Genomic DNA, 17,937 nt, shown 5'->3' with positions numbered 1-17,937 from the left:
AGATAACATATTCTAGTAAGTGCAATCTAGGTTACAATCAAATTTACGTGGAAAAAGAAAAGGACATTATTAGAGAGGACTACATTCAAAGGACTTTTGGACAGACACAAATATGCATTCTTTGGAGGTGGTGCTCAGGTCAAGATTGAAAGTGAAATTTCTCTGAATTTGGAACAATTTAAATTCAGATTGACCCGTTCCAAATTCCAGATGAATTAATGGCTCATAAAAGTACATACAGTTCCATTTGTATAACTGAAATACTTTGCTTTCAGCACAGCTCTTTAACAGCCTACAATGCTGTTAAACAATTTAAGAAAGCTCCAGTATGTTCTGTATTCCACTGATGCAGATGAATAATTAATGGTATACGGTTAAGGTGCAAGCTTTTCCTTACTCATTCAGCAGATGAATCCTTGAGCAGTACAGTTTTATAGGTGGCAGTACAATTATTTTCAGCACAATGAGCACTTCTTTAAAATTCTCCTAAAAAAGTAACAGTCATTTTAATTGCAATGTCTCAAAAAATTCTGTATTCATTAACACATCAGTTGCCTTATCAGATCAGTTTATCACTTGAGAAGAACTTTTGAAAATAGCAGCATTACCACAATTAAAGGCAATCAGCCCTGTGTCAAATTTATTTCCAGATGACAGGTCCTGGAGTAACTACGACAACACAATAAGGATAGACTGTTCCATAACGTAAGCCCAGGAACTGATCATAGTATAACATAAGAGCAGGTAAGGGAACATTAGTACTAATATCCAGAATACTGTACAAACAGCATCCATTATTTAAAACTCTTCTATCCACTGAACTGATTTTAACTACATATCAGCCCCACAAAAGACTTCTTTAATTTATCCCAAACAAGTAAAATAAGAGATTATATGCTATTAGAAAGCAATAGTGCAAAACTTGCAGAAAAAAAAAGTCAATTTTGTAATAGCTGATTCTAGCTCAGCAAGAAAAGACAATCTTTTCATGTAATTTACGTGCATGTATATAGTTTCTTCAGAGACAGCCCTAAACTGAAGCCAATCTCTGTTTACCAGCCATCATAAATGTTTAAATTCAGATCTAAGATGTAGCACAGAGAACTCTGGCTGAATGGAGGTACTGTAAGTTCCAGGACAAAGCAAGTAAGCACAGAAGATTAATTCTGTTCTGTATAAAGGAATACATGTCCTCTTGCCTCCACTAAGAATAATATCAATCTTTTACTATTACGAACTCTTTATGCTTATTAGGAGCCCTATCTGCCTGCCTTCAGTTCACTTAAGAAACTAGTAAATTAACTGAAATCTACCTAAGATGGTTTCCACTTCTGTACTTTCTACTTCTGAGCAGAAGAACTTAAGGAACAAACAAAATTTTAACAGCTCAGCATAATGAGAAAATCAGGGCAGGAAAAGTTCAAAGGTCCTAATTTCATTGCATTTATGATAAAGTCCACTGTCTTCAAAATGCTAAGAATATGTTGAAATTGTAAATTCCAAGGCCAGAAATGTATTAAGTGCGTCTATTTGAACACCCAAACTAGAAAGTTATCTTACAAATAAACCTGAATATTTTCTAAATACATCTATTAAAATCTAGGGTTTTGAAAATCATCATTCACCACACAAATAAGAAAACAAATTTAAGACCTTGACTTAAATTTCCAACTTTACTGGTTGTGAAGAAAATCTTTTTAAAAATTCAACACATTACCAATGCCATTTTAGGTTCCTTTCTCAAGCTCTTGAGTGCCAAAATACTCATCACCACTTGCAGATTCCAGGTGTGAAAAGCTCCCAGCTGTCTTGTGTGCTATTGCCAAAGAGTCTATATTTCCTTCTGGCAACTTCTGCACTTACAGATATGTTGTTATTACAAAAGTGGCAATATTTTTGCAGTTTGAAGGCAGAGTTAAAAATATAACATTTAGTTTCAAGTCTTATTTTAAAAAGACATATTTCAAGCTACCATACTATTTTCAGTTTGCAAAAGAATTCACTACCAAAATGTTGCAAAAACCCAAGTAAGGCAAGTTCATCAGAGGACTGTATTTTCTTTCACTAAACACACTAATACATGTGGCAAATCCCTACAAGCCTGAGGCACACAAACCCCTCTTCAAGTCCAAAGTAGAATTAACACCTTTAAATTAGATTGAACTTGAAAGCATTTGCACTGAAGTAAACTTCAGTATGTTTCTTGATCAGACCAACTGAGATAAAGGGTACTCAATACCTTGCCATAAAGAAAAGAAAGCATCTTTATGTGCATGACAGGGAATGACTAGATGTTTATGGTTCCTATCAGAAACACAGAATGCAATTTATTACCCACAGAAAATCAGAACATTTTGGTCAGGGAAAATTAGAATTAGTCATAAATCAAAACCCCTATTTAATCCATGATATTTTTGCCATGGTATTTTTCAGATGTGTGACTTAATGTCCTAATTTGATCTGTCACACAATTGCACAAAGACTTGCGTCAGAAAAAGAGAAAGAATGGAAGTTAGCTGTGAGAGACAGGTAAAGGCTGGGCTACTGTGGTGCTTTCAACTCAAATTCAACCTCAGATGCAGAGCCTTTAATCCTAATGTGGAAGCCTAACCCTTTGGAAAGGTTAACTTCATTTCAAATAATATTGTATTATTCTCAATTTTTTCCCACAACTCAGAGTGAGTTACAAATCAAAAAGAGGCTCATGAAATGTTATTAATGACTCCAAAATTAATTTTAAAAACCTAATAGTGTCGTTCGTGAAAAAAAAAAAAAAAGGTGTATTTCTGTGTCTTAGATTCACTATAGGCATTGTGGTATCTACAACAAACCTAAATGGAACTAGAAGGAGGGATTTTTGCTATAAGAATTTGTTTTACTTGTCAAAAGTCTTTTTCAAATAAATGTGCAAATGGAAACTCAGTTTGGCAATGATCTAAATTATACAGTGTTACAATAATTATTTTTCAAGATCCTTGTAAAATTTTCATTGTAAAAAAGTGATAGTGAAGTGTGGTTTTAAAGAAAGACAGCTTGAAGTCAAAGAATTAAGGTATTTTAAACAGTGGCATAGTATTATAATATCAATCTACTTACAGTCTGGATTTATCAGCAAAAATAAAATCTTTATTTCCAGTTTTCTGAAGTGTTGGAATAGTCAGTCATCTTCTTAGGATAAACTCAAGAATATTAATAGCTTACCATCAAAGTCACTATCTACATACAAAGGAATAACATAAATTGATCCTTTAAGATGGTCTGAACTATTGCCCTTTCCACTAACACTATTTCTATTTTTTCACAAATCCATTTTCTCAGCAAGGAAAAACATAAACACCCAACACATGCACACAGCACACAACGACAGAAGACAAGAAGGCAAACGATACACTGCTCTGAAGACCTTACAGAAGAAAAGAGCTGCTGCTAAGGACTGTGCAAGAATGATGTGAAGGTACATATACAACTAACTGCTTAATGCTTCATCCAAGCAAGTAAAGTTCAGGGTTAATTCTAAACACAAATGGGAGTTACACAGTTTTTTTGAAAATACAAGAAAATTAGCAGAGAAACTTTGATGAGACCTTCAGATAGATGGCATGTGAATAGCAAAATGCTGTCTGCACTGTCAAATGATCAACAAGGCTGCCAGCAGCAGAGAAGCAGCCCAGCTGGCAGCCACATGACTACATTCGCTGTATCATGCCCAGGCTGAAGCTCCATCCATGAAGCAACCTGGACCTCACTAACAAAACTGGAGAATTCCCTTGATATGTCAGTTGACAGAGCACATGACAAAAACATGGTCAATGAGGCCTGACAGTTTACTAAGCAGAATATGAGAAAAGAGAGAAATAATCTTTTTTCAATCTGTAATGTCTAACCTCTTAGCACCCTTATCTTTAGGGCACATAACTCTAAATCTGCTGCAGTATTGGGATAAAGAGAGGGTATCAACTGTGCGTACACAGGTATTCCATCTTCTTAAATACTTTAAATACATCTCCTTAAATACAGTAGCTCTCCTTTTTGCCAATGTGTAAAACGAGGTCAGTAACTGCTACACCAAGCAAGGTGCCTCCATAAGAGCCTAGCTAACAGGAAGATGGGATTTGAGGGAGTCCACACAGTGCAGGACATCTACCAAACTCTGACAGGCTTCAGCCTCCTCAATGAGGAGATTGGTCATCCTATCACCCAATGCAGCAATCCCAGAAAGAGTTAAGGAGGAAATACACACCACCACGTTACAGTTTATGCAGGAGATGCCTCAGTATGTTCAAGAAGAATTGTACTTTCCAGCAGCAAATCAACAGTATTAGAGAAGTCAGGCACAAAGAGAAGACAAAAAAACACAGAGACCCTGTGCTAACCCTCATGCCAAGACCAACTCAGCACTGATGTCAGCATCCCTCGCATCAATGGGTAAGGCACAGCAACACGAAGTGGGTCCTTACGAACTGCCAGATGACATGAGAGGTGGGAAATGGCTTGGTGCTTGGCTATGCTGAAGGAAGGTGTCACTGAGGCAGCTAAATAAACATAAAGGAGGTATTGCTAGCAGATTGGCACAAGTAATTACTTTACCTTCAGTTTGGCATGGCTGTAGAGAAGAGCTCTCTACAGTGCCAGGGAATCTCTCTTGTTCACAGGATATTCCACAATGATCACATGGGTTCTGGCAATATTGAATCTAGAAGTACAATACACAACAACAAAGGAGATGGGTAGCTCATCTAAGACTGTCTGACCAATCTGTCCCTAAAAAAATATTGGTGTTGAAAAAGGTACAGGGACTCAACAATGTGGCTTGGTTAGAGCATGCACTTGCTTTGTAGCTGTAGTTGAAGCTGGCTTCAAGCAACAGTGACTGAAACTTGAGCTCCTAATCAGAAGTCCTGCAAGGTTTGAAACGGAAAACAAGTATTAAAAAACTGAAATGGAACTTTGGCAAAGGCATTTGAAGTTGGTACAAATCCAAAAATATCAATTTAATTTGCAACAGAAAAAAATTAGGTTAGACAGTAGAAAAGTAGATAGCGTGGGCAGCTAATCACAAGCAGAGACAGGCTGCATTAGGCCAAAAATCCACCTAGCCCAACCTCCTGTCTCTGACTATTGCCAGCAACTCATGTCTAGGGAAGAATACAAGGACACAGAAAGCATATAATCAGACTTCCCAGAATATTTTCTGAGGATATAGTAAGCTGGGACACAAAACACAGAAACAAAGATGGTATTTAAGATTTTTCACCTCCAAGTTCATTAGAGCTTTTCTGAACCCCTGAAAACTTTTACCACCCATAACACTCTACTGCAAGCAAATTGTAACTTGACTTCATTTGGGGGGAAAAAGCATCCTTGTTTCCAATTTGTTTTCTGCTAGTTACACTGGAAGTTCATTAACCTTTGTACAGGAAGGCAGTGTACAGTTGTTCCCTGTTCACTTCTCAGTCCTACACAGGGAATGCACTGCTACCATATGCCTCCTTATTTACCTCTTCCAACTACTTAGTCTTTCACTGATTTTGATCATCATCTGTGTGCTTTTTGCAGTTCTATGTCCCCTCTGAGATGTGGAGACCAGCATTGTTACTGGGGAATAACCTGCTATTTTCAGAGAATGTGCAAGACTCCATTCAAGAGAAGTTAATTGCTGTAAATTTTTAAATTATTTATCCCTACATGAATTGCTTTTATGATAATTGTCATTCATCATTATCTCAGAGTAGCAAGGTCTTTCTCCAGCTCTTCCTTATCTTCATCTTTACTAATTTTAATAGCCTTGTATCACCAGACTATGTAATTTCAGTATTTGCATCTTATCTAGATCATCTGTAAATACACACTACAGCACACAGAGCTACCCTTTTTAGGCTGATGAGCTATCATTAAGGAAGATCAATATTTGTATTTTTAACTCAGATTCCATTAAATAAAAACGGTTTTTTTCCACAAACTGTACACATATAGAAAACCTGACTCACTATCTTCCATCTGGATCATCAACAGCTCTGCTTTCAAATTTGGAATAGATTCCCTGGGTATCTAAACACAATGCTCCTTCAAAAGAAGGAGCCAAATTGGATGGGGCCCTGAGCAACCTGGTCTAGTGGAAGGTGTCCCTGCCAACTCTAAAGTCCCTTCCAACCCAACCATTCTGCAATTCTGTGAGGGACGACTGTGAGGAACTGCTGGGTGACTTCATAGTACTGTATAACCAAGAGATAAAATGGTGGGTGAGGTTCTGTGTAAATACATGTCAAATTATGTATCTCAGAAAAATAATCCTACCTTCTCATTAAATATGTGAGAAACTGTTAGCAATCAAGAATAAGAACTTGGTGTTCTGATATACAATTACAAAAGATGGCAACTCAGTGCTAAATAGCAGTCAAAAAAAAAAAAAATCAAACGTTAAGAATTCAGAAAAAGCAGATGACAACATGAAGATCATGTATATATCCACGGTTCACTAAGTATTGTATGCAATTCTAGTTCTTCCTATCTGACAAAAAAAAAAGGTTCAAAAAATGGAACAAGATAATCAAAGATATAGACTAATTTCCACATGAAGTAATGACTTAAAATCTTTTTCAAGAGATGATGGGAAGCAGAGAGGGGTATTTGACAGAGGTCTATAAAATCATTAGGGGCATGGAGAGGTTGGCTAGGAATCAACTATTCATGATTTCATTCAATAAGGGAACCAAAAATATCAAAGTAGATCAGCAGGAGCCAAACTCAGAGAAAACTGACATGTGCAACTTCTTGCCAATGGGATACTGTGAATAACAAAAGTTTACAACGGTTCAAGTGGACACTGATTAACTATACAAAGAAAGAAAACTGCTGTGGGTTACTGAAAATACCTATTAAGGATATTCAACTCAGGAAGTTCCTTACTAGAAAATGAAAAAGTATTAGAGGAAATTATAATTTATATTATCTCTGGTTTTGTACTTTTCCTTAGGCATCCACTTATGACTACTATTGAATATAGATCTTTAGTCTTTAATCTATCTTGTTTGGAAACACAGAGAGAAGACAAAGAAATTCTGCTCCCTGTAACATAAATTCAAGTTATCTGAACTGATGAGCCGCAACTTGAATTAAAATCTTCTGCATAATCTTTTGCAAGTTACTTAAGCTACAACCCTAAAACTGGTGACTAACTAACATAGTGGGAATGACATGATAAAGCAAACCAATTGAACTCATATAAACTCTTCTGGTACTTATGTGAGGTTGTTATTTTGAAAAAAAAATATTATAAATCCTTGTATGCGAGAAGCACTCACAATCTTCAAGCACAATTTGTCCTATTGTTTCAACTTCTATTCTCCACATACTGCCCCCTTTATGCTGGGTTTAGTGTCTAGTCTCAGTGTCTTCACATATAATACTCTTCCTATATTTTCTATTCCCTCCAGCACCTCTCATTCAAATGCAAATTTTCACATGGTCGTTAAAAACTAATACCAATCACTAATATTATAAGCTGAAATTCTCCCTCTAATAAAGGTGCATCAATCCACTCTGCAAACAGCAATGAAATTAATACCATGTAGGCTTGCTTTATTCTGGATTAAGATGTTTTGTTTTCCTAATTACATTCAGCACATATACACCTATTTTTGATATGGCACTATTTGCATACAAGAAAGAATGATACAAAGATTTCTACATTGTTTGCTAGAGAAGTGATCACACACTTTTAGTGACAGAGAACCTCCTCCCCCAAGAGGACTAGGTTTTACCACATTATTAAATATTTAAAACCACACAAGACCCTACACCCTACAGAAAAAAACAGGGTAAAAAGATGCTTTTTAATCCATTTGTTGGTCACTATCATTTGTCAAGACTGACAAAAGGTCAATTTGACCTTCTAAAGTTTGTTGAGATGGTAGATGGTGACGGGAACAAGAGAAAAGATTCAAGTCTTAGGTGCATTTTCAGAATTTTTACGTAAGTATTGACAGCTGCAGTATTGAATTGCAAAAGGTTTTTTTAATTTGTTTCCATCCAGTAGCCTTGCTCCAGTCTGGCAGCCAGTAAATAAGAGTTCAATAGCCACTAACAATTGTTCAGTAATAATTTTAAAGCTGAAAAATCAAAAACAGTATGTGAGAGGCTTACATCTTAGTTTTAAGAGAAAAAAGTACCCATAGAACAACAGTGACACTCTCAAAATACTAAAGTACTTCAATCAACTAGCGAGAGATTACTTTTGTGTGTGTGTGTGTGAAATAAAATTGCTACGCATATGGTGATGCATAAGAAATGAAACAAACTTATCAAAACATGCCATGGATTAAAAAAACCACAATTCATGGAAATTATTTCCCATCACCATGTTTAGACTATAGCATTCAATTCACACACATGAAGCCTAAATAAATAAACTAATCATCTATTTTTGCCTTTAATATATCTACAGTTGCCTCCTTCAGGTTCCATTACTTATCTATTCCTCTTCTCTGCCCTAACCTGTGCAGCATTGCTTTGCATGACATGGAATAACAGCCATGTCAAGACATTCAACCTCTCAGTCTGAGAGCCACGGAATCCTCACAGCAGAAAGGCATTCAAACCTCTCACCAGCAAAGGCCTGAGGAAAAGGAATTTGATGGGAAAGGGGGAGGAGGAGGAAAATGCCAGACGTTCAAACCACTTCTTCCTTTTCTCACAGGTTTTGTTACTACTTCCTCCTAATTGTTGAGGTGGCCACCAAAGAGCTTCCGCTCTGATCAAGACTGCCAGGTATATCTGCATCAAAGCAAAAATTAATGCAGGGAATCAGAAATGCAATATTCTTTATAATACTGCTATATTAACACACTTTGTAATAAAGAATATTACACAACATACATTTTAATATACATATATACATACATCACACATATATGCAATTTTACATCATACACATATTTGTTTACGTTATTTACATATATATTCCATGTACTTTATATATACACTATTATATTTTTATGGAAATACAAAACCCTGTATTAATGAGGATTCATGTCTTTAACCACAACTACTTACAGAAAATAGCAGCAAATTTGGCAAGGTAGCTACATATAAATCCAAATGAATATGCTCTAACACTTTGTAAATGGGGTATGGTACTTCTAAAAGTGAATTACTAAAATAATGGGGGGAAGCTACGTAAAATAATAATTAAAAACAGTGTTATCACTAATCATCTTTCAAGTATATAATAAAGAAATGAGTGGTGCAGGCAAGAGAACAGGACACAGGAATTTCTGGAACATGGAGGAAAAAATGAAACTAGTATCTGCAATAAGCTGGAAGTTGTTTATAGATGTTAGTGTTATTTTCCAGGTTCATCTTTGGAGGCTGTTTTATAGGGTTCTTTTGAGATAAGAGCTGAGATGACAAAATGGGTGATTTGTGAAAATTGTTAAGCTACAGGTAGAATAATGTTTTTGCCTTTTATACACTTGCCTGAAAGTTCACTGTGATGTACAGTGATTTCTTATAGAAGTGCATTGGAAAATGTTTTTATCTCTTACTCGAGGATGGTATAGACATATTTGGTGTAAATCAGATGGCAAAGAATCTGTTCCTGATGATGTGTTTAGCATGACTGGGGCTGTTAAAAAGCCAGGAGCTGCAGCTCTGGGAAAACTTTCACAGTAGAGTTTTTTTCTGGTATAAGTAGCAAAGGCATAACATAAAGATTTTCTGTGCAAGTCCCAGGACACAGTGATATGAGAAGTCCAGATGCTACTGTCAGTGGCAGCCTTCTTTTTGCAATGAAGCAATTAACTCCTTGCCTGCTGCCCGGGCGGCTCTCAGAAACGCGCTGACCTTCAGGCCGCGCTCAGCGCGCTCGGCTCAGTACCTTGGCTCGGCTCAGTACCTTGGCCAGCTCCGGGCGGCCCGCGGCTCCTAGTCCCAGGATAAATATTAGTGAGATGCTACTAAGTCAGACAGGTTGAGAAAGACACATTTGAATAACTTTTATCTTATTAGGTATTTTCAAGGAGATCTCTGATTTATCACTGCAGATTCCTGAAACATAGAGCACTGCAGGAGACAGTTAATGTTTGGAAAGGATAAATAAAATTACTTTGGTAACAGGCCATCAGCTCGAGATCAGTTCCAGGCAAGGACTTGCAAGAAGAGGACTTGAGCATTAAAGAATTAGTGGAAGGCAATAAAACTACTGCCATTCAACTAAGTTCCCCTTCCTATCAAACTAAATTTTTACTACGGCATTACAAGTTTGGCCTATAAAGATAATAGTTATTATGGCACTTATAGTTCTGTAAGACATCTAAGTTTCTAACACACAGCATAGTCTCTTTTTAAGGAACTAAAATGGCAGAAAATCAATTGATCATACATTAAACAATAGGTTCCCAAGTATAATTTTAAATTAAGTAAACTAATATTTCTTTAATTACTCCCATAAGAGTCAATTTCTGACTTAGATGTGAAACATTTTTTACTAGGAAAAAATTATAAAGTTTGTACCTGATGTTGAGATCAAGAAGTGGTATAGAACAAACTGCATCAACTGCTTAATCAGACTGCAAGCAAACTACTTTTATCCAGTTTGGATGACAGAAGGCATTATACATCAAGGAACAAAGAATAAATGAAACATTACCTAACACAATATAGTAATCAATCAGTTCTGATAAATGCATCTGCTGGAGTGTTAAGGTTATGACAACTACAGATGAGTAGACAAATAAATACTATGAGATATTGTAATACCTCTCTATCTGCTCATTGTAGGACTGCTGCTAGAATATTATATTCTGGTACTCATATTTCAAGAAAAGATTTTTTTTTAACAAAAATATGCAGAAAACCAAATTATTAAAATACTGGGTAGTATGTATTGAGTGTCAAAATTACAAAGCTCAGTTCCCAACACACAAATCATTTAAGTAAAAGATTGAGTCTTTAGATTACTTAAAAACATAAAAATATCTCCAAGGTCTTTAATTTTCATCAATAAAGACATTCTACTATTAGAATACTTTATTAATTATTTCAGTGGATTCCTCATTACTGACCATTCTTAAAAGACAACAGAATAATTTCCTACATTATATGCTCTTACACAACTACTGTTAGCACATTAAATTCAGGGAAGTCCTAGGGAAGCTGGTGTTACACACAAAGTTGCCTCAACAATCACAACAGTTCCCTTGGTCTTCAAGCAGTAAGGCTGAGATAAATGATCAAGTTTTTGTCTTTGAATATTAATTATATAATCATATTTCATTAAGAAAATACAATTATCCCAGGCATATTTAGTTTGCTGGGACTGTCTTAAGTCCACAAAAGTATTTAAAAACAGTCCACAGATCAGTTGAAAAAAATAAAATGTGGCAGAATGATGAGGTACAAAAATCAACAAGTTTATGTATTAAAAACATGGAGATCAAGAGACTCTCAAAAATTACATTAATTTCTTACAAATCAGAAGAGCTAACAGTGCAAGATCAGATTTTAACTATCTTCCAAACAAACATACTAAAATTATTCCTAAAAACACAAGAGCAAAGTTTCCCAAAAACCTTTACAGCCTTTCACTTCATCCTTACTTAAATAATAAAAAGTATTGCATATTGGCATCACATTTTTTAAGAAATACTGGCTGTATGTAAATAAAGACATTCAATACCAAATCTCTCCAAATTAAAGTCTGGGCTATAAAAACAATCTTGATTGTATTGTTGACCTATAACATGCCATATTTGTGTATTTTGAATGTTTAAACACTTGATCTATACAAACAATATGTCTAAAACTAGAAGAAGTTTTACTTCAGATTGACTGAGTGCAGATTTAATTTTGTAGATATGGAAACAGTAACACATGATGCTATAATGGCAGAGTGTAATAGCCCTAAAATAATAACAGTATTCTTTAAGTTCTCAAATTTACTTAAAAGAAATACAATTCTATCAAACCGAGTTATAAGTATTTTCCTTTTTTTGTTTGTTTTTTTTTTAATACACCAGGATCAAGGAAAGGTTAGTCCAGTCTTTGAATATACATACAGAAGCACTGCCACATGAACAAGGTATCATAGGCTCAAAACTAATGAAATACATCAGAACAACAGGAAGATGTCCAGTCTGAAATTAGCAACTAGCCCAAATTTCCTTTAAATCAACAGAGAAGAAAGTGCACCATCACCTCAAAGCAGCCTTTCACAGAAAATGTTCCTCTTTCTCTTGCATCCTCCCTGAGTTGACAATAGCCAGAGAGACCTGTCAGCTGAGCACCCAGGCTACAGTAAAAGAAAGGATCTGGTTATGACTACCTCAGCTACACATTCAGGGTGAAATTGCACACAACAGCATGACCTAGCAGGAGTTATAAACCTATCTCAGCCCAAACAACTCCCTTTTTACAATCATTCTCTGTCAAGTTAGTGAGTTGGATCAGCGCAGCTCTGAGATCAGTGGGCACTAGAAAAGGCACAGGCAGAGAACATCATTTTCCACTTATTAACAGAAGCCAGCTGTTAGACTGGTTCAACAATAATGTGTAATTTCATCTGCAGGAGCTAATATGTGAAAAATATTCTTCTGTCTATGTACAGCTATAAATAAATGACAACTATCCCCAGACAGTCAATAAGAGAGCCTCTTTCCTGCACACATCTGCTTTACTGCTGGAGGCTCATGGCTTGCTCCTTAGCTTCACCCTTAATTTCTAGTTCTTGGCTAGTAAAGACAAGAACTGACTGGGTTAGCCTGCACATTTCTCCCACAAGACCAATAAATATTTTCTTCATACTGATCTATCCTGCGATTCCTTCAAACTTTTCTCCAACCAGATGAATTGTTCAACAGGTTTCCCCGCTGGATACACTATCTTGCTCAAAACTGCAAAACTATAATTTCACCCAAATCATCATGATTATAAAAATAATCTCTAGAGCTTGACGAAACAGCATATAAACATCACAAAGAAAAAGACTGTGATCCTGTATCAATTCCTCTCCTTCAGCTCTCAGAGTACAACATTTCTAAGGCTAACTTGACTTAGGGAATTATACTTTGATTTTCTTTATAGACTACTGGAGATGGAAAATCAAAACATCACATATGAAGTAAGGGCATTCAGTAAAACTCGAAGAGTAGCAATCTTTGCCTGACACAATTTCTACCAGCTGATGATTCCCATTCTGGATCTATTTAACTCAAGATGCTGACAAATAGACAGGAAAAGAACTATTTCAAGACAGTAAATAACTCAATATAACAATACAAATACATTCTAAAAAGTCACCAGTTTAATTTGGAAAAACACATTCTGTTTACAGATCACTGCCCCTTCTTCTTTAAATACTTCAACACTGCAGCTAAACAGACATCCTTCATTTTCTCAGAAGCCACACTGCTTGCCATGAGTGGCATTTGAAGCATTACTACAGAAGCAAACTTAAAAGCATCCTGCTGATAACACTACACCATAAAGCAATATAATTCTTACTACACTGATGGACAACATTATACCAAAAATATGCTGTTAAAATCCTCATAAAAACATTAGTACCCCAAGACACTGCATGATAGAAACAACAAATACTATCTAAGAATTATCTGGGAAGTGACAGAGAGCAGAACAAACCCCCTCTCAGAATCAAGAAGGAAGAACTTTCCTAACTGTGGATGAGTCCAACAGTACAGTTTTTGGGTAACTTGAAGTGTATCAAAAGAAGTAATAAAATTATTCCCATTTAAACAGACCAGGACTACACCAACCCTGACCGTTTCCCCTTTTCCCCTTGTGAGCTCCACATAGTAACCTGTCCCTGCAACAAGTAACAAATTCCTTTGCAACACCCAGATACAAAAAGATGACTTCATATTAGAGACCACATCTTTTACAAGCTCTCAAAGCAAGTTCAGCCTATTTTACCCCTCCTTTATATATCAGACAGCTCTGTATTGGAAAGAAAAAAATACTCTCCTCATCAATACCATCAGTAAGCTGGTAAACTTCATCCATGAAAACCCATCCATAAAGGAGGCCTTCAACTCTTCCAACTACTCAGATGCTTCTCCAGCACTGAAATGCAAGGCTAAGCAACATAAACACGTTTCTTCAAAATGAATAATTACAGGAGAGAGTTCCCCATCAGTGCAAATAATCTAATTCTCAATAACTGATTAATCTCTTCAGAGACAAAGTAACAGCATGAAATACCCTTTGAGTGATGCTTTTTATCAACCATGCAGTACAAGAACCACAGAAAAACATGCCTGAACACAACAATGAACACATTTTAAAATTTTTAACCAGTTTTGTTAAAAACACTAGACTCCTTCATTTTCCCAGTTTGCCTTCCTTTCCTCACTCCTCTCAAATTAAATCTTTCCCTTCTCCCTCAAAAAATTCCTCAAGGTTTTCAAAATTTGTCTCCATTAACTGACAAATAAGTTTGAAAAATAAATTATCAAAAGATATGATTTGCACAACATGTCAAAAATGGAAAAAGATTCTCAACCAGATCAAGAGGTGAAGTGTCAAAAGGTCAGATTTTATCGTTTGAATTTTCCACTATGTGGGTTTCAAAATTAGTGGTCTATAAGCTAATACAGAGAAAGATGGACTATAAATTTAAACTCCTAAGAATGCCACCTCAATTTCATAAGCAGCTTAGAAAAAATCAGAGTTACTAAATTCCCTCAAAATCTTAGCATGTAGCATGTAGCACCAAAGGGGAATACTCTGACTCTAAAATTTTAATAAATACAATAAAGTCGTAAAGGATAAGTAAAAAATTGGATGATATTTTCAAATAAGTTATTTTGAAAGAACATATATAGTTACTAAAGCCTCATTATATAGTAATCAATGTTTCCAAGAAATACAGGGAAGTTAAATTTCATTCTACCACTGGGTGACACAGAATACAGTACAACAATTAAAGCACCCTATTAGTGCATGGAAAGCAGAAAAATGAAACTGCCTCATTTAGTTGTACTCTGTCATCCAACTGAAAGTTTGTATTTCCTCTTCTAGAAATTAATATGTTTAATTCCCACTTAAGTATCCTAGATACTAAACTGCTAAACAAAAGAAAACTAAGTAAAATATTAACCATTCAAACAAGTTTCTTTCATCCCAATCATAGACAAGAAGTCAAGTCGATAACAAGCAATTTTTAAACACAACATGATCTGTAGATCTTGGACTCCTTAATGTACACCTTGCACTTAATCAATTTTGCATTTTAATTCCTGCCCACCTATACTTTAACAGTTGGCCCATCAGACTGATCTGCTAAGTCCATGGCACAACATGCTGCTCTGTGAGATCAATCAATGGAAGCTCAGGTTTCTGTGTCACGAGGAGAGAGTTTTTAACAGAGAGGGAGGAAGGGAGGAACAAGGGAGGAAGGACAGTGGCTGGTCCACACACAACAACGCATCCCTGTGAGACCATGACGAATCCTGGTGTCTTGTACTGAAAAGGCAGCTGTTTCTCCTCCCCTCTAGCCAAACACAAAGGCTTTGTGTAGTGCTTTCCCAGAGAAAAGGAAAGAGACAAGGTAACACACAGGAATATGCAGAAACTGTCCATCTCCTTTGTAAAGTATCAATTCATTCCCACTACATAAACAAGCCTTAACTAACACAGAAAACACAGGAGTATATTAATATACCATAGAGTGCAACTTCATACACTAAGCAAATGCTTAACCTTTTGTACATGTATATCTACTACTGGTAGAAACTGATCATTTAGAAGCCAGTTTTGAACAAGGAAAACTCCACTCATATCTCTCTTCTGTCATACTCAAAAATCTTCTTGATATAATCAGCCACACTGAAGAACCCTCTCTGGAATTTGTGATGTTAGAGAAATCAGAGCCTGCAGTATGTGACAGCAGTACAGTGACTACACTAAACCCAAGCAACATCACAATATTCCAGTTGCTCGATTTCTTCTTCTCATTCTAGCCCCATCCTTTCCAAATAGAAAGTTTAAAAAGATGCTGAACTATAAGTGCATAATGGTACACCAGAAATATATCAGAGAAGAACAAAGTATTTGTCAGGGATAATTGGTTCCATCTTCACATTTTTTAAACTATGATATTCTGATGCACTATTTTCAAAACAACTTTTGACTGAAGACGACACCTACTACTGCAGTCAAACTTTCCTATATATAATTTCTTTGACAGGCCAAATGTAAATAAGCATACTTCTGGTTTAACAAGTTAAGAAAGTTTTACTACTTTTTTAAACGTACTTCACACTGTAAAGCAAATGAATAATCATCAATAAAGTATTCTGGGCAATTTAATACAGAATAGAAATCATGGATATCTTTGTACCACGAGTTCACATCATTAAAACCTCAAAAAACATTTTCAAAATCAAACAAGAGCAGCTAAAAAAGCTCTAATCTATTGTTTTCTCAGATACAACAGCTGAAAGGAAGTAACGTACCTACAAGCACAGCATATGTTCAACAGAGGCATGGCATTAACTATACAGAATATAAAAAAAAATGTACTCATTTTTTCCCAAACCACAACAGGGAAACTAGTCACATGCTCTAAGGCTAATAAGATACTTAAATAAATAGTATCATAAATAAAAAATTAAATAGAGTATGTTTTATTTTAGGGCTTTCAACCTTCCTGCAATATAGCTTACTAATTCAGAACATTTAAGCTGAAATTCAACTGGTTCTGCACATACAGTCTAAGAAAGCCATTACAACCTATCTTATAACTCATCTTCTATACTCCTTTTCAGCTTAATTATAAATACAGTAGAAGGTTCTCAAAAGGCTGTGCTATACTCTGGGGTCATTCTTTTGTGTCCATTTCCCTCGACCCCCATGACAATATATTATTATTATTATTTGCAAATGCATCCCCACTCACACTAGCAGTTGTTCCCAACTGCTCTGGCTCACACCAGACGTTTTGGAAACCTCGTACCGATCTTTGTCCTTCCATTGCTTTTGCCCTAGAGTGACAACAGACGCACAAGGATACATCCAAAGATCATCTGTAGACTCGGGAACAAGATAATTTCCCTTTCCCTTCTCGTAAAGTTAAAAGTACGTATAACAACGTATTTTTAAATCCGTTCCATACGCAGTTGATACGCTCCCTGTTACCGCCGTGGTGCGAGCACCCGCGGCCTAGCCGGGCATATCTGTATGCACAGATCGATGCAACTGCCGCTAATGGCTCCAGCACTCGGAGCGCCAGGCGACAGACAGCCCGCTTCCCGATCCAGCCGTGCCCACACAGCATCCGTCACACGCATGCCACGGCCCGGAGCTGGAAATATAGACGCAGCTATTTTAAAACAGGGATGTTTCGCCGTCAGAACACGTAAATATCTGTACCGTTTGCCTTCTTGCAGCAAGTGGGGGGGGGACAAAAAAAAAAAATCTCGTGCCTATAAATCTGAGTTTTCCGTGGAGGCCAGGGCAGCGGTGGGTGACTGCTGCTGGAGCCCGCCAGACCTGCCGACCTTAACTCCACGGACCGGATCGCCCCGTGCTACCCCGCTGGAATAACCCCCTCTCGGGGCGGGCCGTGGCCCCGAAGCTCCCGCGCCCGGCAAACTCCCTCTCACGAGGGGAGAGGAACCGCGGCGCGGCTCCCACGCAGCAGCCGCCGGGGCCGGGCCGGAGCCCGCGGGCCGCGCCCCGCCGAGGCGGCCGGAGCGCCCTCGGGGACCGGGGTGACGGCGGCGGCCGCGGCGCAGCCCCGCATGTCCTCACCTGGAATGGGGCCGAGGCGGCGGCTCCTCGGGGCGGTGCAGCGTCCCTGCGGCGCCCCCGACCCCGCGGGGATGGTGTGCGCGGCGCGGGGCGGGGGCTACAGCGGCGCCCCCCGGCCCAGCCTCCGCCCCATGGCGTGCGGCGCGGTCTCTATGGCGACTGCAGAGCCGG

At 37.3% G+C, this 17,937-nt stretch overlaps 1 protein-coding gene across 4 annotated transcripts in view; it reads right to left on the bottom strand.

Moving 5' to 3' along the window:
• TTBK2 (tau tubulin kinase 2) overlaps nucleotides 1-17,913 on the bottom strand; it is an 83,057-nt gene extending 65,144 nt beyond the window's left edge. For all 4 annotated transcript variants that reach the window (XM_051791969.1, XM_051791971.1, XM_051791970.1 and 1 more), the window contains exon 1: nucleotides 17,767-17,913. The gene's annotated coding sequence lies outside the window, so the exon portion shown is untranslated. The remainder of the gene's footprint in view (nucleotides 1-17,766) is intronic.
• Between the last annotated feature and the right edge of the window lie 24 nt (nucleotides 17,914-17,937).

The sequence above is a fragment of the Manacus candei genome, unplaced genomic scaffold (genome assembly GCF_025592945.1).
Source record: "Manacus candei isolate 608988 ecotype Guabito, Panama unplaced genomic scaffold, ASM2559294v1 h1tg000033l, whole genome shotgun sequence".
Lineage (NCBI taxonomy): Eukaryota > Metazoa > Chordata > Aves > Passeriformes > Pipridae > Manacus > Manacus candei.
Note: the sequence above shows the minus strand (reverse complement) of the source record. Positions and strands in the feature narration are given on the sequence as shown.